General features: G+C 41.5%; 1 pseudogene across 1 annotated transcript; it reads left to right on the forward strand.

Annotated features, from left to right (window-relative positions):
- Window positions 1-26,088, forward strand: LOC308515448 (ankyrin repeat domain-containing protein 17-like; annotated as a pseudogene). The gene is made up of 5 exons: window positions 1-54; window positions 509-624; window positions 16,400-16,434; window positions 21,797-23,730; window positions 24,589-26,088. The product of its transcript is annotated as an ankyrin repeat domain-containing protein 17-like (transcript).

Consider the following 26,088-nt stretch of genomic DNA (forward strand, 5'->3'; position numbering starts at 1 on the left):
ATGGAAGATCACACCGCTGAAGGTCTGAAGGCGCTCCTGCCACTGCCATGGCAGGTGGGTGTGTGTGCTCCCAGAACAGTTCTCCCCATAGCTCAGCACCCTCTTCTCCAGGCAACCCCCCTGTCAGGATCTCACCCTTCCTACCAGTCTCTAGGTGCCTTCTGATCTTCCTTGTTATAAGCCATCTCCTCAGCTGGACCTCAGTTGCAAATTCCAGGTGTATTTCCATCCTGGCCCTGGGACGAGGTGCCCAACAAGTCTGCCTATTCAGCTGCCATTTTCTTCTCCTTCAAGGTTGCATAGGTTTTATGGTGTGTTTTCCCTCCCTGCCCCCAGGAGAGGGGGTATTCACTTTCAATGTTAAAACCTTGAGGAAAAAGTTTACCACATCTTAAAAAATGTGCTTATGTCAGCTGGGTCAAGCTATGTATTATAAGCAGGTTTTTTTTTTAATTGACTTTTCTTTTTGCTCCTCATTTTTGCTGTTCTTTTTATCATTTCTTCACAGCTCAAGAATGTCACCTTGTATCCAGTTGTTCCGCTTCAATACTATTCTAAAAATGTAGCTTTTGTTCTTGATGTTGGCAGCAAACAGAATGGAGACATCTGCCAACTGGCTGGAAAGTAATTTCACCCCCTTTCTGTCTTGCTTTATGAGCTTTGTCAATTGCCCCAAATGAATTATACTGTTTCATCAAAATGCTGTTAGAATTTTTTTTGCTTATAGTGTAATCTTGGATTAAGACTTATAAGCATTAGAATGACTAGATGTCATTAGATAAATATAAAAGTAACCTTGAGAAAATATATTTATAAAATTTTTATCTCTTTATAAAAATTAAAAGGTTTGTGATACTATACCAAACCAAATATTGAAGTATTCTTTAGAATTATGTATAGATATAGAATAAGCTAAACACACAAAAGCTCTTCCAGGAGAGATTGTAATACTAATTATAACAGCTTTTGTTTATTAAACATCTACAATGTGCCAGGTCCTACACAGCTCATCTATAGTCTTCACCTCAATTCTACAAAAAGAATTAATTCTTCTCATTTAACTCACAAAAAAAACTGGGGCTCAAAGAGGTCGATCTTCTTTTTCCAGTCATCCATTGAAGGACACTGGTTGTTTCTGTGATTTAGCCACCATGAATAATTCTGCAATAAATATTGAGATACATATATTTTTACAAATAAATGTTTTGAAATTTTTGGCAAGATACCCAGAAGAGTGGTTGCTGGATTATATGGTAACTGTATTCTTAAAATTTGAGGAAACTAAAAGCTATTTTTCACAGTGACTGTACTGGTTTACATTCCCACCAGCAGTGAATGAGGGTTCCCTTTCTCCACAACCTCTCCAAGACTTGTTATTTCTTATCTGGTTGATAATAGCCATTCTAAGAGGTGTGAGGTGGTATCTCATTGTAGTTTTGATTTGCACCTCCCACACCCCTTCCTCCCGCGCGAAGAGTAGTCAGTCCACTCCCTTTCTATGCCCCTGATTCTATTATATTCACCAGTTTATTCTGTTCATCAGATTATTTATTCACTTGATTTTTAGATTCACTTGTTGATAGATGTGTATTTGTTGTTCATAATTTGTATCTTTACCTTTTTCTTCTTCTTCCTCTTCTTAAAGGATACCTTTCAGCATTTCATATAATACTGGTTTGGTGGTGATGAACTCCTTTAGCTTTTTCTTATCTGTGAAGCTCTTTCTCTGACCTTCAATTCTGAATGATAGCTTTGCTGGGTAAAGTAATCTTGGTTGTAGGTTCTTGCTATTCATCACTTTGAATATTTCTTGCCACTCCCTTCTGGTCTGCATAGTTCCTGTTGAGAAATCAGCTGACAGTCATATGGGTGCTCCCTTGTAGATAACTGACTTTTTTTCTCTTGCTGCTTTTAAGATTCTCTCTTTGTCTTTTGCTCTTGGCATTTTAATTATGATGTGTCTTGGTGTGGTCCTCTTTGGATTCCTTTTGTTTGGGGTTCTCTGCGCTTCCTGGACTTGTAAGTCTATTTCTTTCAGCAGGTAGGGGAAGTTTTCTGTCATTATTTCTTCAAATAGGTTTTCAATATCTTGCTCTTTATCTTCTTCTGGCATCCCATAATTCTGATGCTGGTACACTTAAAGTTGTCCTAGAGGCTCCTTACAGTATCTTCATATTTTTGGATTCTTTTTTCTTTTTGTTTTTCCAGTTGGGTGTTTTTTGCTTCTTCGTATTTCAAATCTTTGACTTGATTCTTGAGATCCTCTAGTCTGCGTTGAAACTTAGTATAATATTCTTTATTTCAGTCAGTGTATGCTTAATTTCTACTTGGTCCTTTTTCATAACCTCGAGGGTCTCACTAGATTTCTTGAGGGTCTTACTAAATTTATCAGTGGTTTCACTAGACTTATTGAGGGTCTTACTAAATTTATCAGCGGTTTCTAGAAAATTCTTGAAAAACCTTATAAGCGTGGTTTTGAACTCTATATCCAGTAGTTTGCTTTCCTCCATTTCTATCATTTGTGACTTGTTTCTTTGTTTCTGCATTTTTTTATGCTTCCCTGTGTTGATAGAGTGGCTTTCTGTGCTAGGTGTCCTATAGGGCCCAGTGGCTCAGCCTCCCCAATTACCTGAGATGGACACTCTTGGTGTACCCCTTTGTGGGCTGTGTGCACAGTCTTGTTGTAGTTAAGCCTTGATTGTTGTAGGTATCACTGGGAGGAATTGACCTTCAGGCCAATTGGCTCTGAGAATCAGCTGTGTCTGCAGTGGGAGAACTTCTGTGCTGGAGACACCTTTCTGGGGCAAGATTGCTTCAGTGGGGCTTTGGTGCTCACTGAGTCTGTCCCATTAGTGTGTCCCTTATGGATCTGAGGAGTTATAATCTGCATCGTCCCACTCTGACCACTGGGTACACTGGCTCTTGGATCTCTATGGAGGTGCTAATTTAGCCTCTGCCTGAGGCTACCCAGCAGGAGCTATGGAGAGATTCCTCTTCTTTGTTTGGGGTTTGGAGATGCCTAGATGAGGCCCAGCTGTGAAGCACTGCAAGCTGCTGTGGAGCCTTGGGCCTTCTTTTGGAAGTTCTGGGTCCCTCTGACCCAGCTTCAGTTTGTTGGGTAATTTTCAGATTGCAAAGGGCGAGCCCTTTCATATGAAAAAGCCTCTGCCCACAACTTGGGTGGGGCGGGGTCTCAGGGGATCAATAGGGTGGAGCAAGCAGCTATGGCTGCTCCTCAGTCTTACCCTAACGGGCCCCTTGTCTCAGTGTCCTGGTAATCACTGCAAGCACCTCTGAGAGAAAGCCGCCCTCGAGTTCCACCTGCTGCCAGACAGTCCAGTTTCTCCCCGTATGAGTCTGGGTCCCCAGGGACTCGCCCTGAACTGGAGTTCAGAGATGTTGGGAGCTTGTGTCTCCCTCCCGATTGAAAAAGACAGTTGCATCCTCAGTTGCCAGCCCTTTCCATGTGTGCCTCCTTACTGTACCTCTGCACTTTACTTCCTCACCTCCTCTGTGTCTCAGTGTGCTTTTCTCTTTCCTTCTAGTTATAGAATTTCCACATCGGCCAGCCTTCCTGTGGTTCAGGATGATGTCCGTTTTACTTTTAGTTGTATTTTTGAAGTTGTGGTCCAAGGCAGCAATTTCCGGTTTTTACCTATGCTGCCATCTTGGTTTTTCAGGACTGATTTTTTTAAAATCACACATTCTATAGATGAGAATCTGAGATTTAGGAGTAGTTAAGTAACAAATAAGAGATACAGCTAGATTTTAAACTCCAAAATCTATTGTAATTGGTATCCCCGTGTCATCCTTATTTGCTTATCAATCCATTTGCATTTTAAAAGTAACCACTCAGAAAAACTAGCATAATATAGAGAGGATACAGAAAACTGCTTCATCCAAGGCTTGTTTGAATGAACAAAGGAAGAACACCAAAACTTAACCTTTCTATTGTTTGAAACACAACTAACCTCCTTCCCACACATATGCTTCCTGAAAAAATAATTTCTTTAAAGCAATTGTTTTATTAAATTAATAATTATTAGGTGACGGAGAATTAACAAACTTCATAGTGAACTATTTTCATCTTTTGCTAGATCCTGGGAACACCCAGAATAATGACAGTATTATTTTGGAGAGGCCTGCATGCAGCTTATGGAAGGTACCATATTATCACCCTTCTAATTTGAATAAATTAAATTATTTTTCATTTTATGGCGGAATAGGGGAATAATAGATAGTATACTGACATTCATTCTAAGTATGCAACTGCTATATTGATACTTCCTGAAGGAAGTCACTGACTTCAATAGGTGATATAAAAGTAAAATAATTTAGCTGTCCATATTTCTCAAGGGCAGCGATATATGTCTTATTTTTCCTCCAGCCAGGCAGACCCCTAAGCAATTTTCATAATGCATTTGGTTTCACTATTTGACCCATTCTCTTATCTTCAAATACCTTGTAGCACTTCCCCATTGGGCTGCCATTTGCTACCTCAGCAGTTAACTGTAAAACTTAAAAACTTTTATGTTTATTTTATTTTTCAAATTGTTTTATTGCTTAAAGTATTACAAAGAGTATTACATATGTCTCCTTTTTTCCCCCACCCTTGACAATCCCCTGGCCTCCCCTACCCCCGAGTGTCTTATGTCCATTGGTTATGCTTATAGTCCTTTGGTTGATCTCTAACCTCCCCCCACACTCCTGCCCCCAAACCCTCCGAGGCCTTCCCGATGCAGTTTGATAGTCTGTTCGAGGCTGCTCTGCTTCTGTATCTATTTTTGTTCATAAGTTTATAATGGTCTTTATTATCCATGAATGAGTGAGATCATGTGGTATTTTTCCTTCATTGACTGCCTTATTTCACTCAGCATAATGCTCTCCAGTTCCATCCATGCTGTTGCAAATGGTAAGAATTCCTTCTTTTTTACAGCAGCATAGTATTCCATTGTGTAGATGTACCACAGTTTTCTAATCCATTCATCTGCTGATGGGCACTTAGGCTGTTTCCAGATCTTAGCTATGGTAAATTGTGATGCTATGAACATAGGGGTGCATATATCCTTTCTGATTGGTGTTTCTGTTTTCTTATATCTTATTGATATATTCCTAGAAGTGTGATCACGGGGTCAAATTGGAGTTCAATTTTTAGTTTTTTGAGGAAACTCCATACTGTCTTCCATAGTGGTTGCACCAGTCTACATTCCCACCAGCAGTGCACGAGTGTTCCTTTTTCTTCACATCCTCTCCAGCACTTGTCGTTTGTTGATCTGTTGATGATAGTCATTCTGACAGGTGTGAGATGATACCTCATTGTTGTTTTGATTTGCATTTCTCAGATGGTTAGTAACTTTGAGCATGTTTTCATATGTCTCTTTGCTTTCTTAATGTCATCTTTTGAAAAGAGTCTATTTAGGTCCTTTGCCCATTTTTTGATTGGATTGTTTATCTTCCTTTTCTTAAGTTGTATGAATTGTCTATAAATGTTGGAGATTAATCCTTTATCTGTGATAACATTGACAAATATTTTTTCCCATGCAGTGGGCTTTCTTGTTGTTTTTTTGATGGTTTCTTTTGCTGTGCAGAAGCTTTTTATTTTGATGTAATCCCAATTGTTCATTTTCTCTTTAATTTCGAGTGCCCTAGGAGCTGTATCAGGGAATAAATTGCTTTGGCATGTCTGAGATTTTGTTGCCTTTGGATTCTTCTAGTATTTTTATAGTTTCCCGTCGTACATTTAAGTCCTTTCTCCATTTTGAGTTAATTTTTGTGTATGGTGTAAGTTGGTGGTCTAGTTTCATTTTTTTGCATGTATCTGTCCAATTTTCCCAGGACCATTTATTGAAGAGACTATCTTGACTCCATTGTATGTTATTGCCCCCTTTGTCAAATATTAATTGAGCATATTGGTTCGGGTCCATTTCTGGGCTCTCTATTGTATTCCATTGATCTATATGTCTGTTCTTGTGCCAGTACCAGTCAGTTTTGAGAACAGTGGTGTGTAATACAGCTTGAGATCTGGTATTGAGATCCCACCTACTTTGTTATTTCTCAGGATCGCTCCAGCTATTCAGGGTCTTTTTTTATTCCAGATAAATTTTTGGAGAGTTCGTTCTAAGTCTGTGAAATATGCCATCGGTATTTTAATGGGAAGTGCGTGGAATTTATAGATTGCTTTGGGTAGTATAGACATTTTATTGATGTTGATTCTACCAATCCAAGAACATGGTATGTTCTTCCATCTGTTTATGTCTTCCTCTATCTCTTTTTTCAACGCCCTGTAGTTTTCTGAGTAGAGGTCTTTTACCTCTTTAGTTAAGTTTATTCCTAGGTATCCTAATTTTTTTTGCTGCGATGGTGAATGGGATTGTTTTTTTAGTCTCTCTTTCTGTAAGTTCACTATTGGTGTATAGAAATGCCATAGATTTCTTGGCATTAATTTTGTATCCTGCTACATTGACAAATTCATTTATTAAGTCTAATAGTTTTTTTATGAAATCTTTAGGGTTTTTTATGTATAATATCATGTCATCTACAAATAAGGACAATTTTACTTCTTCTTTTCCAATTTGGATGCCTATTATTTCTTCTTCTTGTCTAATTTCAATGGCTAATACTTCCAGGACTATGTTGAACAGGAGTGGTGAGAGTGGGCATTACTGTCTTGTTTCTGTTCTTAGGGAAAATGGTGTTAGTTTTGTCCATTGAGTATGATGTTGGCTGTGGGCTTGTCATATATGGCTTTTATTATGTTGATGTATGATCCTTCTATTCCCACCTTGCTGAGATTATTTATCAAAATGGGGTGTTGGATTTTGTCAAATGCTTTTTCTGCATCAATTGATATGACTATGTGGTATTTTTCTTTCAATTTGTTTATGTGATGAATCACGTTTATTGATTTGCAGATATTGTACCATCCTTGCATCCCTGGGATAAATCCTACTTGGTCATGGTGTATGATATTTCTGATGTACTGATGGATCCAATTTGCTAAGATTTTGTTGAGGAATATGGCACCTATGTCCATGAGGGATATTGGCCTGTAATTCTCTTTCATTGTATTGTCTTTACCTGGTTTTGTTATTAGGGCAATGTTGGCTTCATAGAATGAGCTTGGAAGTGTTCCTTCCTCTTGAATTTTCTGTAGTAGTCTGAGGAGGATAGGTTTTATTTCTTCCTTGAATGTTTGGTAAAACTCCCCCGTAAAGCCGTCTGGTCCTGGTTTTTGTTTGCTGGAAACTTTTTGATGACTGCTTCAATTTCTTCCATAGTTATTGGCCTATTGAGATTTTTAGATTCTTCCTGATTGAGTTTTGGAATGTTGTATTTTTCTAGGAATATGTCCATTTCCTCCAGGTTATCTAGTTTGTTGGAGTAGAGTTGTCAATAATATTTGTTAACAATCATTTGTATTTCTGTGAGGTCTGTTGTTATTTTGCCTCTATAATTTATGATTTTGTTTATTTTGGTTCTCTTTCTTTGCTTCTTGGTGAGCCTAGCTAGAGGTTCATCAATCTGGTTTATCCTTTCAAAGATCCAGCTCTTGGTTTCATTGATTTTATGTATTTTTTTTTGGTCTCTATGTCATTTATTTCTGCTCTGATCTTTATTATCTTCTTCCTTGTGCTCACTCTGGGCTTTTCTTGTTGCTCTCTTTCTAATTATTTGATATGTAGTGTTAGATGACTTACTGACATTTTTTCTTGTTTTTTGTTTTTTTGTTGTTTTTTTTTCTGAGATAGGCCTGTAGAGCTATAAACTTCCCTCTCAGGACTGCTTTCATTGTGTCCCATAGGTTTTGGATTGTTGGGTTTTCATTGTGATTAGTTTCCAGGGTGTTTTCAATTTCGTCTTTGATCTCATTGGTAACCCAATCAATGTTTAATAACATGCTATTCAGCTTCCAAGTGTTTGAGTATTTTGGGTTGTTTTTGTTGTAGTTTATTTCTAATATTATGCCATTGTGGTCTGAGAAGATACGTGATATGATTTCAATCTTCTTGAATTTGGGGAGACTTTGTTTGTGACCCAATATGTGGTCTATTTTTGAAATGTCCCATGTGCACTTGAGAAGAACGTATATTCCGTAACTTTGGGCTGAAATGTTCTGAAGATATCAATTAAGTCCATCTGATCTAGTGAGTCATTTAGGATTGCTGTTTCTTTGCTGATTATTTGTCTAGAGCAGCCGTGGGCAAACTACGGCCCGTTTGAAATGAATAAAACTAAAAAAAAAAAAAGACCGTACCCTTTTATGTTATGATGTTTACTTTGAATTTATATTAGTTCACACAAACACTCCATCCATGCTTTTGTTCCGGCCCTCCGGTCCAGTTTAAGAACCCATTGTGGCCCTTGACTCAAAAAGTTTGCCCACCCCTGGTTTAGAGGATTTATCCAGTGATGTCAGTGGTGTATTTAAGTCCCCCACTATGATTGTATTATTGTTGATCTCTTCCTTGATATCTTCCAAGAATTTTTTATGTATTTGGGTGCTCCTGCATTGGGTGCATACATGTTTATTAGGGTTATATCCTCTTGTTGTATTGGTCCATTTAGTATTATGAAGTGGCCTTCCTTATCTCTTGTTATGGCCTTCACTTTGAGGTCTGTTTTGTCAGATATAAGTACTGCTACCCCAGCTTTTTTTTCATTACCATTTGCTTGAAAGATATATTTTTTCTATCCCTTCACTTTAAGTCTCTGTGAGTCCCTTATTCTGAGGTGGGTCTCTTGTAGACAGCAAATATATGGGTCATGTTTTTTTATCCATTCAGCCACTCCATGTCTTTTGATTGGAGCATTTAATACATTTACGTTTATTTTTATTATTGAAAGGTACTTTTTTGTTGCCATTTCTATTTTTTGTGCCTGTTTTCTTTCTGAGCTTTTTATTTCTTCTTTTTACACTGGTCCCTTTAGCATTTCTTGCATTGCTGGCTTGGTGGTGATAAACTCCCTTAGCCTTTTTTTGTCTGTGAAGCTTCTTATTTCCCTTAAAATTTTGAATGATATCCTTGCTGGATAGAGTATTCTTGGATTCAGTCCTTTGCTTTGCATCACTTTGTAAATTTCCATCCATTCTTTTCTGGCCTGATGTGTTTCTGTTGAGAAATCATCCGATAATCTAATGGGAGAGCCCTTATATGTAATTTGCTATCTCTCTCTTGCAGCCTTTAAGATTCTCTCTTTGTGCTGAACATTTGCCATGGTAATTATGATGTGTCTTGGTGAGGGTCTTTTCGGGTTCATCTTGTTGGGACTCTCTTTACTTGTGTGTCTTTTTCTTCCCCACCTCAGGGAAGTTTTCTGATATTATTTCTTCGAATAGGTTTTCTAATCCTTGTTCCTCTTTCTGTTGTTCTGGCACCCTTATTATTCGTATGTTGTTTCATTTCACGTTGTCCCATAGCTCCCTTAGGCTCTCCTCCTGTCTTTTAATTTTTTTGCCAATTGCAGTTCAGTTTGTGTGTGTTTTGCTTCCCTGTGTTCTTATTCGTTAATTCGGTACTCTGCTTCTCCTAGTCTACTGTTGAAACTTTCAATGGTGTTTTTTATTGCAGCAATATCACTCTTCATTTCTTCTTGGTTCTTACATATGTTATTGATTTTTTAATCCATTTCTTTTTTTATTCTTACGTAAGTTGTTGATTTTTTCATCTGTTTCTTCTTGATTCTTGCATAAGTTGTTGATTTTTTCCACCATCTGGTTTATGCACTCTAGGACTCTTAATCTAAATTATTTTTCTGACATGTAGCATGCCTCTGTTTCACTAAGCTGCTTGTCTGGCGAGTCCTCCTCTTCTTTCTTTTGGGTTTTTCTTTATCTACCCATGTTTGATCTCACTAACATATCTAGATGTTGAGTCGTTCAGGGGCTGCTCCTTGGGTGGCCGTGGCTCCTCAGGCTGTGGTTGCTCCTCGGGAGGTTGTGGTAGCAACTGTTCCTCATCTGACAGCATCTCTGGATAGTGCTGTTCACAGCTGTGGTGGCTCCTCTGGCTGGTGGAGGGTGGCTTCACACACAGCTGCTGTTCCTCAGACAGAGGGTATGCTGATCATGAGGCTGCCATTCCTTGAATGGGGGCGGGCTACACATTTCTGTTGTTCCTCTGATGTGGTGGGCTGCTTGTGGGGCTACTGCTCCTAGGATCGGCTGCTGCTCATCGTACAGGTGCAGGCTGTTGTGGCTCTGCTCCTTGGACCAGTGCATGCTGCGTAGGGCTGCCGCTCCTCGGATGTGGGTGGTCTGCTCGTGTGGCTGCTCCTCAGACCAGGGTGGGCTGCTTCTGCTCCTCTAATGGGTCCGGGCCGTTCGCAGAACTGCTGCTCGTCGGATGGTGGCGGGCTGCTTACACAGCTGCTGTTCTTCAGATTGGGCAGGCTGCTCATGTGGCTGCTGCTTCTTTGGCGAGGGCAAGATGCTTGTGCAGCTGCTGCTCCTTGGACTAGTGCAGGGTGCAGGCTGTGCGCAGCTGCTGCTCCTTGGATGGGGGCGGGCTGCACAGGGCTGCCACTCCTCAGATGTAGGAAGACTGCTCGTGCGGCTTCTGCTTCTCAGACAGGTCGGACTGCTTGCATGGTTGCTGCTCTTCGGACAGGGAAGTGGGCCACTCACACAGCTGTTGCTCCTTGGACAGAGGCAGGCCACATGAGGTTGCCTCTCTGAGGCTTGAGGCAGGCTGCTCATGGGGCTGATGCTCCCTGGACAAGAGCACGCCACTCATGTGTATGCTGTTCATGTGGTTGAAAAAGTAATGTGAAAAGAAGTAGGAAATAAAGGAACAAAAAAAAAAGGAGAACAAAGAAAGAAGCAAAAAAAATCAACAAACAAAAAAAGGGAAAACAAAGAAAGAAGCAAAAAAAAAGCTAACAAAATAATAATAAAAATAAAAATGAAAAATTGAAATGTCATTCCTTTGGGTGGCTTAAGATCCCAGTTTTCTGGAATGTCTTTGATTGTTGTTGTTGTTGTTGTTGTTGTTGTTGCTGGGACTGAAAACCTCTCTATAGGCCAGACCCTGTTAACTCCCAGGGACTAATCAGATTATTTTAATCCTTCATCTCATTCAGGGTGGAATCTGGGTGCTGTATTCTTTGCCTGGGGGCTGGAGGGAGGAGTTAGGAGTTATGTCCTCAGGGGAAAATAGCTGCCCAAGTCCTGGGCTCAAGGGTGACTCAGCACTCAATTTGCTGCCACCTCTCCTGGCCCCCCTTCTCTCCCCAGCCTCTCCCCAGATTCCACTCATCTGCACCTTCTCCCACTCCTCAGCATGGGTGAGTGTCTGTATCCGAAATGTCCTATGAACCGGGTTCAGTGAAAACAAACACACAAACGCCGGCTGCAGAAACGGGGAAGGCTGAGTCTTTGTAAGCTCCTCTCTTACCGGCACTGCATGGTCTTGTCAGCACTTCAGGTTGCCCCTTTTAGGCTCAGTCCTCCGTAATTACGGAACCCAGATCTCCAATCCCCCAGCACCAACAGTCCCACAGATCTCCGTTCCCCAGTCAGGGGCTGTGCCTGTCCCAAGAGACACAGCGCGGTCTCCCTCTGACCCTCTGGGCTCAGAGGTCTGGCAAACTTTCCTTCCCAGATCCCTGGTTTTTACCTTTCCAGGGGAACTCTGCACTTCCCCGCTTCAAACTATCTCACCCGCTGAGTATACTTCACCAATTCGGAGTGGGTGTTATTAGTTTCCAAAAACTTTTATGTTTAATAGTGCAAATACATGAGGGTCTTTCACCTAAGTGAGTATTATGGTCCTAGTTGGTTTGGCTCAGTGGACAGAGCATCAGACTTCTGACTGAAGTGTCCCAGGTTTGATTTCCTGTCAGGACACATACCTGGGTTGTGGGCTCAGTCCCAAGTAGGGGGCATGCAGGAGGAAGCCAATCAATGATTCTCTCTCATCACTGATGTTTCCATCTCTCTCTCTCCCTCTGCCTTCCTCTCTGAAACAATAAAAATATATTAAAATCCCTCTTCAAAATAAAAACCATGGTATTATGTTAATTTTTATACTATTTAATGTGTTTTTATTTGAAATGAAAATAAAACACCCAGATCTTAGAATATAAAATTCTGAGCTTATATTTAAAACTTAAAGAAATGAGTTTGCTTCTATTTTTATCTGGGTTTTAGAAACATCACTATAAGATTTGGGGACATTGATTAATCATGGTGGGAAGGACAATGAACTAGAAATGCTAGGCTTTGTCTGGCTCTGACATTTGATAACTTTGGGAAATAATTTGCTCCTCTAAATCTGAGCTTATTCATTTATACAATAGCAGCAATAATGCCTATTTATCTCACAGGCTTCTTGTGATGGTCATGAAGTTATGTGTAAAAGTAGTTTATGATTTACAGTCCTAAAAAGCATAAATTATTTCCTTTTTTGACAGTCATATATATCTTAATTTAGAAATTCCAGTACTTTTATTATTCCTGGTCAACAAGCAAAGTTTGCAAACATGACCTGAACTCCATTAAATCACAGGGGTTACTAAATACCTAGGAAAGTTTTTCAGCTTCCATGTTTTGAGTTAACTTCCAAGTTTTGACTGGACCCTCAGGCAGGTGCTGGGGTAGCCAGAACCCTGGCCAGGAACAACAACATACACTTACTTAAGTGTGCTCTGTGAATTCTATTATTTTCCATGCATGCTATGATGTGAGAAAATCGGGCGCCCTATCAGCATGATAAAAAACCCAAAGTATATATAACCCCTGTTCTTTTAGACATTTATAATATGGTACAGCAGCATAATGGATACTCCAGATGCCATGAAAACAATTACAAAGCACAGTATTGAGTTCAGAAAGCTCAAGTACTGTTTGAATATCACTGGAACATGAAAGATTCAAATTGGTGGAATAAGATGAACTTACCAATTCAGCTTTAAGCAGACCTTGGGCATGAATTGCGTAGAGATGGAGCTGCTTAATGGCCAGAATTGGGATTAGGTTAAAAAAGATGCGGAAGGCAAGAAGATGGCATTAAGGAGAAATTTCATTTACTTGACTTTCAAAGTTTTTAGATGCCACTTGCCCTCCTTGAGTCATGATCCCTTCTGTGCAATACCCTAACCTCAGCTTCTGTCACAACACTGCCTTCTTGCCGCAACCTGAGCAGTGGGTTCAGGAGAACCTGTAGGAGGACTGACAAACAATGAAGACACTACACAAGAAATAAGTTTCAAGCATGGGGGCCAGGTGGAACCTCTTTTGGAAAGAGGACCACGAGTCCTTGCCTTGCCTGTTTTTATTCAACTTATTTACACATTTGCCCTTAGCAAAGCACGTAGGCAGAGCACGTAGTAAGCAGATAGTATCAAGGGTCAGTAAACATCAGTAAAGCTCAGTAAACATTTACTCAAAGATTGTCAGGTCAGGAAATCACTTTGAAACACTGCAATCTCAGCAAGAGCAATCTATGCTGGCATCAGCCCTGCTTATGCCCAAGGTCCATGGCCTTCCAAGTTCCTTGTTGCACTTTCATGCCAATGCTGCTATGTGGTGGTTCCCACATCTCCCCCTTTTTGTTTTCTTAATAAATCTTGAAAAGTGTATGCCATCTGGAGGGCTTGAGTCTTTTTAACACTTTTCACTCTGCATCTGCAGACTAGAATTAAACACACAAGACCAAGAATGAGACAGACAATAGTGGTTAGGCTAAGAGGCAAATGTAGGGAGATCCAATGAAAATGATTGAATTCTTCCATGTCCTTTTTAAGGAACCAGTTTGTAAGTTTGCCTGGGATAATTGTTATCTGGGGCCAGAGTAGTTGATTGTGGCCACAGGTACAGGTTGAGGCTCCAGGTGTAAAGTCCTCATTAGTTTGGTCAGTTCCTCCTGTGGATCCATGTTGAAGTTTGATGTTCTTTGCAGGAATCCACACAGGCTTGGAGGAGTTTTCTGGAAATACACAAGCATATCCTCTACCAAATGTTAACAAAGGGTCGGGACCCTTCCATAAACCAGACTCAGGATCCTTCTATCTGACCAAGCCTTTTTCCTTTGCCGCATCATGACACCAGTGTAGCTCCATTGGGGTCTTACTATCAATGTTACAAGTGAAAAAATTTAAGGTAATTAAGTCTTAATGTAGTCTACCTAGAGGAGTTTTCTCTAGTATTCCTCCTTTTTTGTTTTTCAAGTTGGGATTTTAGCCACAGATGTTGGTGTTCTATAATTGCCTGTCCTTGGAAATTGTATGGTATTCCCATAATGTGTTGAATTTTCCATTTTGTACAAAATTGCTGGAAATGACAGCTTATGTATGCAGGTTCATTGTCAGTTTTAATAATTTTTGGAATTCCCATATGGCAAAACAGCTAGACAATGATTAATGACCTATTTCACTATTTCCCCTGTAGATGCAGGGGCCCAAAGGACCTTTTAAAAGGTATCTACAGAGATATGTAATGCCCCAAGATGTCCAAAGGGAGTATAATGTGTTATATCCATCTGCCAGATATGGTCCGTTTTCAATCCTTGAAGGTTAAATCCTGTATTAGGCCCTTGAGGCAGATGTAACATACAAGTGGGACATTCCTTGATAATCTGTTTAGCCTGCTATCAAGGGATCAAAAATTGTTTAGACAACATTTTGGCAGGCCGATGTAAAAGCTGATGAGATTCTGTGGCTTGCTGTAACAAAGTGACTAACTGATTGGCATATGTGTTTCCTGTTGTTAATGGACCAGGAAGGGTGGTATGAGCCATGATATGAGTAATATAAAAGGGATATTGTCTTTGCTGTACCTGTTTAAAAAGTATAAATAGACTTTGATCACTGAGCCATTTTAATCGAGCAGTCTCAATTCTGTTTACTAGGCCAGCAGAATAGGCAGAATCAGAAATACATTGAGAGGCTCCTGGAAATCCTGCAGTGCAGCCTTGATAGCTTCTAATTCAATCCTTTGTACAGAAGTGTGACTAGTCTGGATGACTCAGTCTGAATTTACTGTATGATAAGCAGCTTTGCCATTAGAGGAGCCATCAGTAAAAATCATTAATGCTCCAGGAATAGATTCCTGCTTAGATTTTTTTTTTTTTTTTGGTATAATAATAGGGGTATGAGTTCCCCTGAATATCTACTTATTCCAATTTGCCAATTCAAATCAGTCTGAAATAAAGTTTGTAACTGCTTCCTGGTGAGGGAAAGATAAATGCACTGTGGCTCTTCTCCTCTATCAGCTGCCTGCAGCGCTTTCTGAGTTGAGATATTAATTCAGCTATGAGTTCTATATACTGGTATGTAACCACAGTTTTAGAGGATTGATGCCTTAGGTGGACCCACTCAATAATGTCAGGAGAGTCCTTATTTTTTTAAGATGACCCCAGGGGGACTATTTGTAGTAGGATTAATCTGTCCTAATAAAGGCAACATCAGCTGTACCCGTGCTACTTAGGCTGAGGAGGTTGCCTGCTCAATTCTTAGTAACTCCTCCCTAGCTTCATCTGTCACTGTTTGGGGTGAGGAAAGATCAGAGTCACCCATAAGTATATTGAATAAATTTGTTATTTCTCTTGTAGAGTTTCTTAGATAAGGTCTTAACCATTTAATGTCCCCTAATAATTTCTGAAAGTCATTTAGGGGTTTAAGGCAATCCTTTCATATTTCTACTTTTTGAGGCCTAATACATTGGTTTTCAATTATGATTCCTCAGTATTTGCGTGGTTTTTTAAAAATATATTTTATTGATTTTAGAGAGGAAGGGAGAGGGAGAGAGAGACAGAAACATCAATGATGAGAGAGAATCATTGATTGGCTGCCTCCTGCACAAGCCTGCAACCCAGGTATGTGCCCTTGCTGGAATCAAACCTGGGACCCTGAAGTCCGCAGGCCGATACTCCATCCACTGAGCCAAACCAGCTAGGACAGTTCCTAAGTATTTGAAAGGCATTTCTCTTTGTACCTTTTCCAGAGCAATTTTTAAGCCCCATTTAGGGAGTTCCTTCTCTAATTGGGTAAACTTTGCTAAAGTCTGCTTTTCCTGTGGGCTTGCTAAGAGCAAGTCATCCATGTAATGGATAATGTAATGCTGAGGATATTTATCTCTTAATGGTGGGATAACTTGAGCAACATATTTCTGACACAAGTTGGGGCTATTGGCCATTCCTTGAGGTAAAACTTTCTATTGATATCTTTTCATAGGTTTTACATTGTTAATGGATGGCACTGAAAAGGCAAATCTTTGTTTATCTTGAGGTGCCAAGAAAATGGTGAAAAAAACAATCCTTGAGATCTACTACTATAAAAGACCAATTTAGATGTATTTGAGATGGCATGGGAAGTCCAGGCTGCAAAGCTCCCATGTCATGCATAGTAGCATTAACTGCTCTAAGATCATGTCACAACCGCCATTTTCCCGTTGCCTTCTTAGGTATTGTAAATATAGGAATATTCCAAGTACTATTGGTAGGTTCTATATGGCCAGGTTCCAGTTGTTCCTGTATTAATTCATGAATATGACCTAATTTCTCCTTGGTTAATGGCCACTGATCCACCCATATATTCCTTCCATTGTATAGGATTCTTCCATTGTATAGGATCAGCATGGGGGTTAAGATACTGATCAGTGACAATTCCTTAAAAGGTTAATATCCTAATCCTTGTCTTCCTGGGTTCCCTTTAGCTTGAATGGGTTCTTTAATCCCCTAATTATTTTTTCCTAAACCTTGACCAGCTTGATATCCCATCTGGGTTATTAACTGTTGTCCTTTGCCAGTAATAATACGAGTTTGTAAACCCTCCAAAACATCCCGGCCCCATAAGTTGACTCCAATTCCAGAAACTATATAGGGCTGAAACCATTCTGTTTGTCCTTCCTCATCTTGCCACTTTAACACTGCAGCACTATGTTGAGTATTATCAGGAATTCCGACCCCCATAATAGACCCCATAGCTTCTACCATAGACAAATTTGGAGGCCAGAATTCTTTACTAAAAACACTGACATTAGCTCCAGTGTCTATTAAACCCTTAAACAGTTTTCGTTATATTCTTAAATTAATCATAGGGCGGGTTTTACTAATTTCATGTACCCAATAAATAACTGAGCTCCCAAATCATTATGTTCCTCTTTTTCTATTTATAACCTCACCCTGCTGAAATATAAGATAAGAGTAGGAGCTGAACAATTCTTTGTCCTGGGGTAACTTGTATAATGTGTTTGCATTCTAGTATTACCTGGATTTCTCCCTCATTATCTGAATCTATGACTCCAGGCAAAAGAGTTAATCCTTTCAAAGTGTTTCCACTTCTCCCTAAGATTAATCCTAACATTCCTGGTGGTACAGGCCCCCAAATTCCTATAGGAACAGCTTGCTGAGCCATGTCAGGGGTCAGAATGACTGCTACTATGCTAGTAAGATCAAGGTCTGCACTCCCTGGGGTGGCTCAGATGAGGAAATCCACTGTGGGCCTTGCAGGGCATAAACCCCCTGTTGTTGATGGGATTGGGCAAGGCCCTCTGGCTGTTTCCCTGTGGCTGGCCACTCCCTATGCCTTGATTTAAGGGCTGCCCAATTCTATGAAGTTTGGATATGCACTAATTAGCCCAGTGATTTCCTTTTTGGCATTTAGGACACAAGAAGGGTGCAGCTGCATTGTTCAAAAAGTGCCTGATCCTACATCCTGACATGCTCAAATCATTTCTGTAATAGTACCACTTTTTCTCAGAGGTGTTAGACATTTCTTACAATCATCATTGGCATTTTCATATTCTAATTATTGAATCATGATGTCTCCTGCTGTTTCATGCTGTATTTGTGTTCTCACTGTTTGAGTGAGGCGAGCCACAAAATCAGAAAATGATTCAGTAGGTGCCTGCATACACTTAATAAATACTCCATCAGGATCCCCTATAGCTGATAAAGCCCACCAGGCTCTTCTTCCACAAAGTCTAATCTGTTCACAATTTGGAGGCAAGTTTTTCCCCTGCTGATGAGTTCTCTTCAAGTTCTGTCCTACTCTTTCCCAACACTCTACATCTAACGTACCCTCATCAGGAAACCAGGGATTATGTTCTATGATAATATGCAAAAACTGTAAGAGAGTACCCTCTGACACCTTAATTCCTTTATCCTTGAGTATGAAAGCCAAAGTCTACAATAATGTTTTTCCCATTTACTCTAATTCTGCCCCATGATGGCATGGCTAAATTCAGGAAAGTCTCCATCCACTTATGGTCGTGACTCCGCAGGTGGCCTGGGCTTGTGAGTTCAGCGAACTTCCACTTTCATTTTGCTCCTCTCAGACGAACCTTCTCCTTAAGTCGCTGTTTGGACACCACTTGCCAGTACCTGCATAGCGGGTTCAGGAGGACCTGGAGAAGGGCTGATGCACAATGAAGACACTACACAAAAAATAATTTTTAAGCATGGGGGCTAGGTGGAACCTCTTTTGGGAAGAAGGACCACGAGTCTTTGCCTTGCATGTTTTTATTCAACTTGGTTACACATTTGCCCTTAGCGAAACACATAGGCAGAGCATGTAATAAGCAGATAGTATCAACGGTCAGTAAATGTCAGTAAAGCTCAGTAAACATTTTTTTTTTCTTTATTGATTAAGATATTAAACATGTGTCCTTATCCTAAACATTTACTTAAAGATTATGAGGTCAGGAAATTGCTGTGAGACACCACAATCTCAGCAAGAGCAATCTGTGCTGGCGTCAACCCTGCTAATGCCCAAGGTCCATGGCCTTCCAAGTTCATTGTTTCACTTTCTTGCCAATGCTGCTATGAGGTGGTCTCTGGCTAGGACTCTCCTGTGAGATTACAATAGGTACACAAAGATAATCCATGGCAATCTCCAAATTTAACCACATCACAAGTCCCTTTTGCCATTTAAAGTAAAATAAAGGTTGTCCCAAAATTCATGCAAGAAGTAATTTTGATAGAAAATACAGGTTTATAATTAAAAATTGTAAATTTTTTATTGATTCACAAAGTATATAGTATAGGGTTATGTGTGGAATAGCATATTGGGTAAATTTCCTTCGTGACTTTGCTGGCACATACGCACTCTTTTGTTGAAATTTTCCATGACCGTTTTGCATAAATGTGGCTGAATTTCGATGAGGCTCATTTTCATCTTGATGGCTTGGTTAATCAACAAAATTGTGGCATTTGGGGTTCAGAAAATCCACAAGTGATTGTTGCAAAACAAATGCATCCACAGCGTGTCACTGTTTGGTGCGGATTTTGGGCTGGAGGTATCATCGGACCATTCATTCTTCTTCGAAAATGCGGCTGCTCAGGCAATAACAAAAGAGTGTGTATGTGCCAGCAAGTCTGTGGAGACCATTTACCTGATATGCTATTCCATACATAACCCTATACTGTATATTTTAAGAATTATAAAAAATTTATAATTTTTAATTATAAACCTGTATTTTCTATCAAAATTACTTCTTGCGTGAATTTTGGGACAACCTTTATTTATAGGTTCTGGGAAATAGCATGTGAACATCTTTGAGAGATGGAACTATTCAGCCTATCGTACCAGCATAGTTAATTTGTAGTTATAGATTTCCAAAAGGAAGTTGAGATGATTTTGTTTCTCATATATATTGGGCTTCTTTATAGTAGTATGTGTGTGCAGGTACTTCTTTATAATATTACCAGAGGCCCGGTGTGCAAAAATTTGTGCACTCGAGGCGGGAGGGGGGTCCCTCAGCCCGGCCTGTGCCCTCTTACAGTCTGGGACCCCTCAGGAGATAATGACCTGCTGGCTTAGGCCTGCTCCCAGGTGGCAGAGGGCAGACCCAATCCCTAGGTGCAGCCCCTGGTTAGGCTCAGAGCAGGGCCGATTGAGGAGTTGGGGCGCTGCCCCCTGTCATGCACAGAGCAGGGCAGATTGGGAGGTTGTGATGCCACCCTCAGTCACGCTCAGGGTAGGGCCGATTGGGGGGTTGGGGCACCACCCACTGTCACACTCAAGGCAGGGTCGATGGGCAGGTTGCGGCGCCACACCCTGTCATGCACAGAGCAGGGCCAATCAGGGGATTGGGGCTCCGTACCCTGTCATGCACAGAGCAGGGCCCATCAGGGGGTTGGGGAGCTCCCCTCTGTCACTCACAGAGTAGGGCCGATAGAGGAGTTGGGGCACCACCCCCTGTCACACACAGAGCAGGGCGGATCAAGGGGTTGGGGCGCTGCCACTGTCACACTCAGGGCAGGGCCGATGGGGAGGTTATGGCTCTACCCTGTCACACACAGAACAGGGCCGAACAGGGGGTTGAGGAGCTGCACCCAGTCACACACAGAGCCGCAGGCTGATCAGGGGGTTTGGGCGTTGCCCTGTCACGCTGATCCCGGTGCCGGGAGGCATATTACCCTTTTACTATATAGGATAGACGCCTGGTGCATGGGTGGGGCCGGCTGGTTTGCCCTGAAGGGTGTCCTGGATCAGGTTGGGGGTCCCCACTGGGGTGTCTGGCCAGCCTGAATGAGGGGATGATGGCTGTTTGCAGCTGGTCACACACCCTTCAGGTTGGGGGTCCCCACTGGGGTGCCTGGCCACTCTGGGTGAGAGGCTGAGGGCTGTTTTCAGGCTCGTGGGTGACTGAAGCTCCCAACCGCTCCTTTTTTGTTTTTTGTTTTTTTTATTCTGGGCCAGCTTTAGCTTTGAGGCTTGGCTCCAGCTCTTAGGCCTCCGGTGCTGAAAGCAGGTTTCTGGTCTTTGTTTACCTTCTGTATTTGAAACAACGTTGCGATCCTGCTGGCTGAAGCCCGGTGGACTAAAACAGGTTTCTGGGGCTTTGTTTAGCTTCTATATTTGTAACATAGTTGCTTAGAGTTGCAGCTCAGAGGCCTGCAGCAGCAGGTGGGGAACGTTGGAGTCCTCCGTCACTGAAGCAAGCAAGCCTCATGTTCGCTCTAAGCTGCCTGGCTGCCGGCTGCCATCTTGGCTGGCAGTTAATTTGCATATTGCCCTGATTAGCCAATGGGAAGGGTAGAGGTCATACACTAATTACCATGTTTCTCTTTTATTAGATAGGATGTGTCTGCATGTGTTTCTTTATAGTAGTACATGTGTGCATGTGTGCAGTACTACTCATGCGCATGAGTAGAGGCTCAGAAAATGTCTTCAAAAAAAGTATTTTACATCCAACAAGATATACTATAAAGTTGTTGAACCTGGATTGTATGGATGGATTGTGTCTGTTTTAGTCATCACTGTTTCCCTGTTGCCTGCTGAAATGTCAGGCACATAGTAGATTGACAGTAATTCAATAAAGTAATGTCAAGCAAGTAATTAGCTTCTCTATGAAAAGAAAAATTGACTTATGTACCAGCTAGAATAACTCCATTATATTATTGAGATGGATTATTTCAGGTACTAAAAACCTGTGTAGACATCAAAGATAATGAAGAGATGGCCATGACAGATAGAGCTATCACTAAACCTAACCTAATCAATTTTATCATTAATTAACTCCACAGCCTCACCTATCTAAACTTCAAGTGACTGGATTCCCTTGCCCTTCTTTCCCCCACACAGGCTCCTATCTCCTAAATTCCAAGGAACCTCAGGATACTTTGAACCAGGGAAGCAATTGGCAGTGGCAGCTCTTCCCAAGCTAATCTGAACCTGTTTCCAAGGCTCTTTTTTCTCTGACTTCCCTGTAAGCCAAAGAAACCCAGCCTAGGCTCTCCTGTTGCTTCTTCTATGCCCTTCCTTATTTCACTGTTCTAAGTGTGTTTTGCTGAAAACAATAAAGTCTTGCTTGCTTTTCTACACTTTGACTCATGATTGAAATCTTTCCTTCAAGAAAATAAGAACCCAGATCTTGTCAATTCCCCGTTAAGAGAAGAAAGTCAGAGGCTGGCTTTGGTTGCCAAAGGAGAAAAGCGAAAGGAGAAGAGAAGAAAGAAAAAGGAAGAACAAAGAAGAAAACTAGAAGAAATTGAAGCAAAAAATAAAGAGAACTTAGAACTCCAAGCTGCTCAAGAAAAAGAAAAGCATAAAGTTTAAGATGAGCCTGAAGTCTTGACAGAGCCCCCAAGTGCCACAACCACTACTACTATAGGTATATCTGCAACCTGGACAACTTTGGCAGGTTCCCATGGTAAAAGAAATAATACCATAACTACAACCAGTTCAAAGAGGAAAAACAGGAAAAAAAAATGACTCCAGAAAAAGTTCAAATTATATTTGTTGACCCATTACCAATCTCATACAGTCATCCAGAGAAGGTGAACAGAGGAGAGTCAAAAAGTAGCAGTACCAGCAACAGTGGGGACAATGGTAACATGAGGATTTCCAGCTGCAGTGATGAAAGTAGTAACAGCAATAGCAGCTGAAAGAGTGACAATCATTCACCTGCTGTGGTTACTACCACTGTGCCCAACAAGAAACAGCCATCAGTTCTGGTTACATTTCCAAAGGAGGAGAGAAAATCTGTTTCTGGCAAGGCTTTAATAAAATTGTCAGAGACTGTCATTAAAGTGACCAGTAATTCTCTATCCACTTGCACAAAATTGGGTCCATCTCTCCTTTCTTCTCCAAATGGGAAGTTAACTGTAGCAAGTTCTAAGTGAGGACAAAAGAGGGAAGAAGGATGGAAAGAAGTTGTAAAAAGGTCGAAGAAAGTATCTGTTTCATCAACTGTCATATCCAGAGTGATTGGAAGAGGAGGCTATAATATTAATGCTATTCGGGAGTTCACGGGTGCACACATAGACACTGATAAGCAGAAAGACAAGACAGGAGACCAGATAATAACTATAAGGGGTGGCACTGAAACAACAAGACAAGAAACTCAGTTGATCAATGCTCTGATCAAGGATCCAGATAAAGAAATTGATTAACTTATTCCAAAGAATCATTTGAAAAGCTCAGTAAATTCCAAAATAGGGTCCTCAGCACCTACCACCACTGCTGCTATAAGTTCCTTAATGGGAATTAAAATGACGACTGTAGCTCTGTCATCAACATCTCAAACTGCCACAGCACTCACTGTGCCTGGAATTTCTTCTGCATCTACTCACAAAACCAATAAGAACCCAGTGAATAATGTGAAGCCTGGTTTTCCACAGTTTCTCTTCCATTAGCATATCCTCCTCTACAGTTTGCACATGCTTTGCTTGCTGCTTAGACTTTCCAGCAGATCCGTCCAGCAAGGTTGCTCATGACCCGCTTTGGAGGTACTTTTCCACCAGCTCAATCCTCTTGGGGTCCTTTTCCTGTCAGGCCTTTGAGCCCTGCCAGAGCTACTAACTCACCTAAGCCTCACATGGTGTCTTGCCATAGCAATCAGGATAGCAGTGGTTCTCAGGTGAATTCAGCAGGTTCTTTAACTTCAAGTCCAACAACTACAACCAGTTCATCAGCTTCAACGGTGCTTGGTACACTTACAAATGGCAGTCCAAGTTCACCTTCTGTCAGAAGGCAGCTTTTTGTCACAGTTGTGAAGACATCCAATGCCACCACCACAATGATAACAACCACAGCAAGCAACAACAGCACTGCACCCACAAATTCCACATATCCCATGCCGACTGCCAAAGAACACTACCCAGTATCATCCCCAACTTCCCCATCACCACCATCTCAGCCAGTAGGGGTTTCTAGAAATATCCCTTTGGATTGTGGAACAGCATCTCCAAATAAAGGGGCATCTTCCTCGGAACAGGAAGCAGGTAGTCCTCCAGTAGCAGGAACAGTAAATAGTTGACCTTCAAACAGCAGCAGTTCTGGGAGTTCATTGCCGGGAGCCGGTCCATCCTTGCTGTTTCAAGGGACCTGGCATATATGGCATACTGTTCTTAATATGTTTGCTCCCCTTAGCGCTATGTTTTAACCAAGGTCACCTCTCTGAGAAAGGTTGTTTCCCCAGGTAGGGATTTTCCCCTGAAGTTAGGGAGGGAATAAAACCCCTTAACTAAGTGCCAGGTGGGTAATTAATCACTTTAACTATGAACAATCATGCTTAAGCCACATAATCTTTACTCCCTGGAATGGAGATAAGAAACGCCCTAACCTTTGTAATAGAGATTGATAGGATTGAATCAACTGGTATAAATACAGATGTAATAAGACAGCAAGAGACAGAACTTAGAGACAGAACTAAGAAGACAGAACCAGGAGGCACAGAACCTACACAGAACGTTCTCTAGAGACAGAAGAACTTCGCTGGAGAAAACATGGCAAAAGATCCTGGAGAGAAACTGGCCTCAGAACCTAGAGACAGAACCTAGCGAGAGAACATGGCAAAAGATCCTGGACTGAACCTGACTACAGAAATTGGCAAGAGAACCTGACTAGAACCTGGTGACTGAACCTGGCTGGAGAACCTGGACAGAACCTGGCTGGAGAACCTAGCGAGGGAACATGGCTACAGAACCTGGCTGGAGAATCTGGAGAACCTAGCAAGAGAACATGGACACAGAACCTGGCTGGAGATCCTAAGCAGAACCTCTCTGGAGATCGAGACCAGAACTTGGCTAGAGATCCTGGCTAGGCTGCTGATCAACTGAACGCTGCCTCCGTGTCATTCCTTCTTCGCCGACTCCGTCCACACCTTTGGGGACCCCTGGACCTGCTGGGGTTGGACCCCGGCAGTTCATCAGTTCATTCTGTTCAGCAACAAACTCCAGCATCTGTTTCTCAGGAGCCAAGACCACCTCTTCAGCAGTCTCAGGTTCCTCCTTTGGAGGAATTAGAATGACTGTTCCTCCTTTAGCAACAAGTTCTGTTCCGGTGGCAGTGCCTTCTACTGCCCCAGTGACTTACCCATGCCTCAGGACGCAAATGGGATGCTCCCAGCCTGCTCCTAAAATGGAAACCCCTGCTATTAGACCACCCTCTCATGGTACAACTGCCCCTCATAAGAATCTAGCTCCAGTTCAGAATTCATCTGTTGCAGTCCTCAGTGTCAATCACATTAAAAGACCTCACAGTGTTCCCTCTTCTCTTCAGCTATCTTTGACCTTAAGTACACAAAGTGCTTGTCAAAATTCAGTACATCCAGCAAATAAGCTGATTGCTCCCAATTTCAGTGCACCCTTACCATTTGGGCCCTTTAGCACATTGTTTGAAAACAGTCCTACTTCTCATGCCTCCTGGGGAGGATCAGTTGTTTCATCTCAGTCAACACCAGAGTCTATGCTATTAGGAAACTCCTCATATTTGCCAAATTCAGATCCTTTACATCAATCTGATACTTCCAAAGCTCCAGGTTTTAGACCACCATTACAGAGACCTGCTCCAAGTCCCTCAGGTATTGTCAATATGGACTCGCCATATGGTTCTGTAACATCTTCTACACATTTGGGAAACTTTGCCTCAAACCTTTCAGGAGGTCAGATGTATGGGCCTGGGGCACCCCTTCGAAGAGCACCCGCAGCTGCTAACTTTAATAGACAACATTTTTCTCCACTTAGTTTGTTGACCCCAGGTTCATCAGCATTAAATGATTCCTCTGCACAGTCAGTATCCTCTGGAGTTTGTGTACCTTCGTCTGCCCCATCATCAGTACAATTAGGGTCAGAAAAGCCCAGCAACATCTCTGAGGACGGAAAAGTTCCAGTTCCTATTGGGACTGAATGTTCTGCACATATCAGGCAAACTGGAACTTGAGCTCCATCTGTTATTGGGAGTAATTTGTCCACATCAGTAGGGCACAGTGGCATCTGGTCTTTTGAAGGGATTGGTGGCAATCAACACAAAGTTGACTGGTGTAACCCTGGGATGGAAAATTCTATGATTCATAGACCAATGTCTGATCCAGGAGTGTTTTCACAGCATCAAGCAATGGAGCGAGAGAGTATAGGAATTGTAACTCCTTCTGGTACATTCCATTAGCATGTTCATGCAGGATACATGTACTTTCCTAAAGTTGGGGGTATGCCTTTTTCTTTGTATGCAATGATTCCTTCAGTAGAACCTATTCCTGATGGTGCTGCAGGACCCATATTTAATGGCCCTCTTGCAGCAGACCCCTCTTGGGACTCCCTAATAAAGATGGTTTCAAGCTCCCCAGAAAATAATGGCCCTCAAATGGTATGGACTGGACCCTGGGCACCTCAAATGAACAATGTGCATATGAACCAGCTTGGCTGA

Source organism: Myotis nattereri (assembly GCF_964212035.1).
Source record: "Myotis nattereri genome assembly, chromosome: 3".
Lineage (NCBI taxonomy): Eukaryota > Metazoa > Chordata > Mammalia > Chiroptera > Vespertilionidae > Myotis > Myotis nattereri.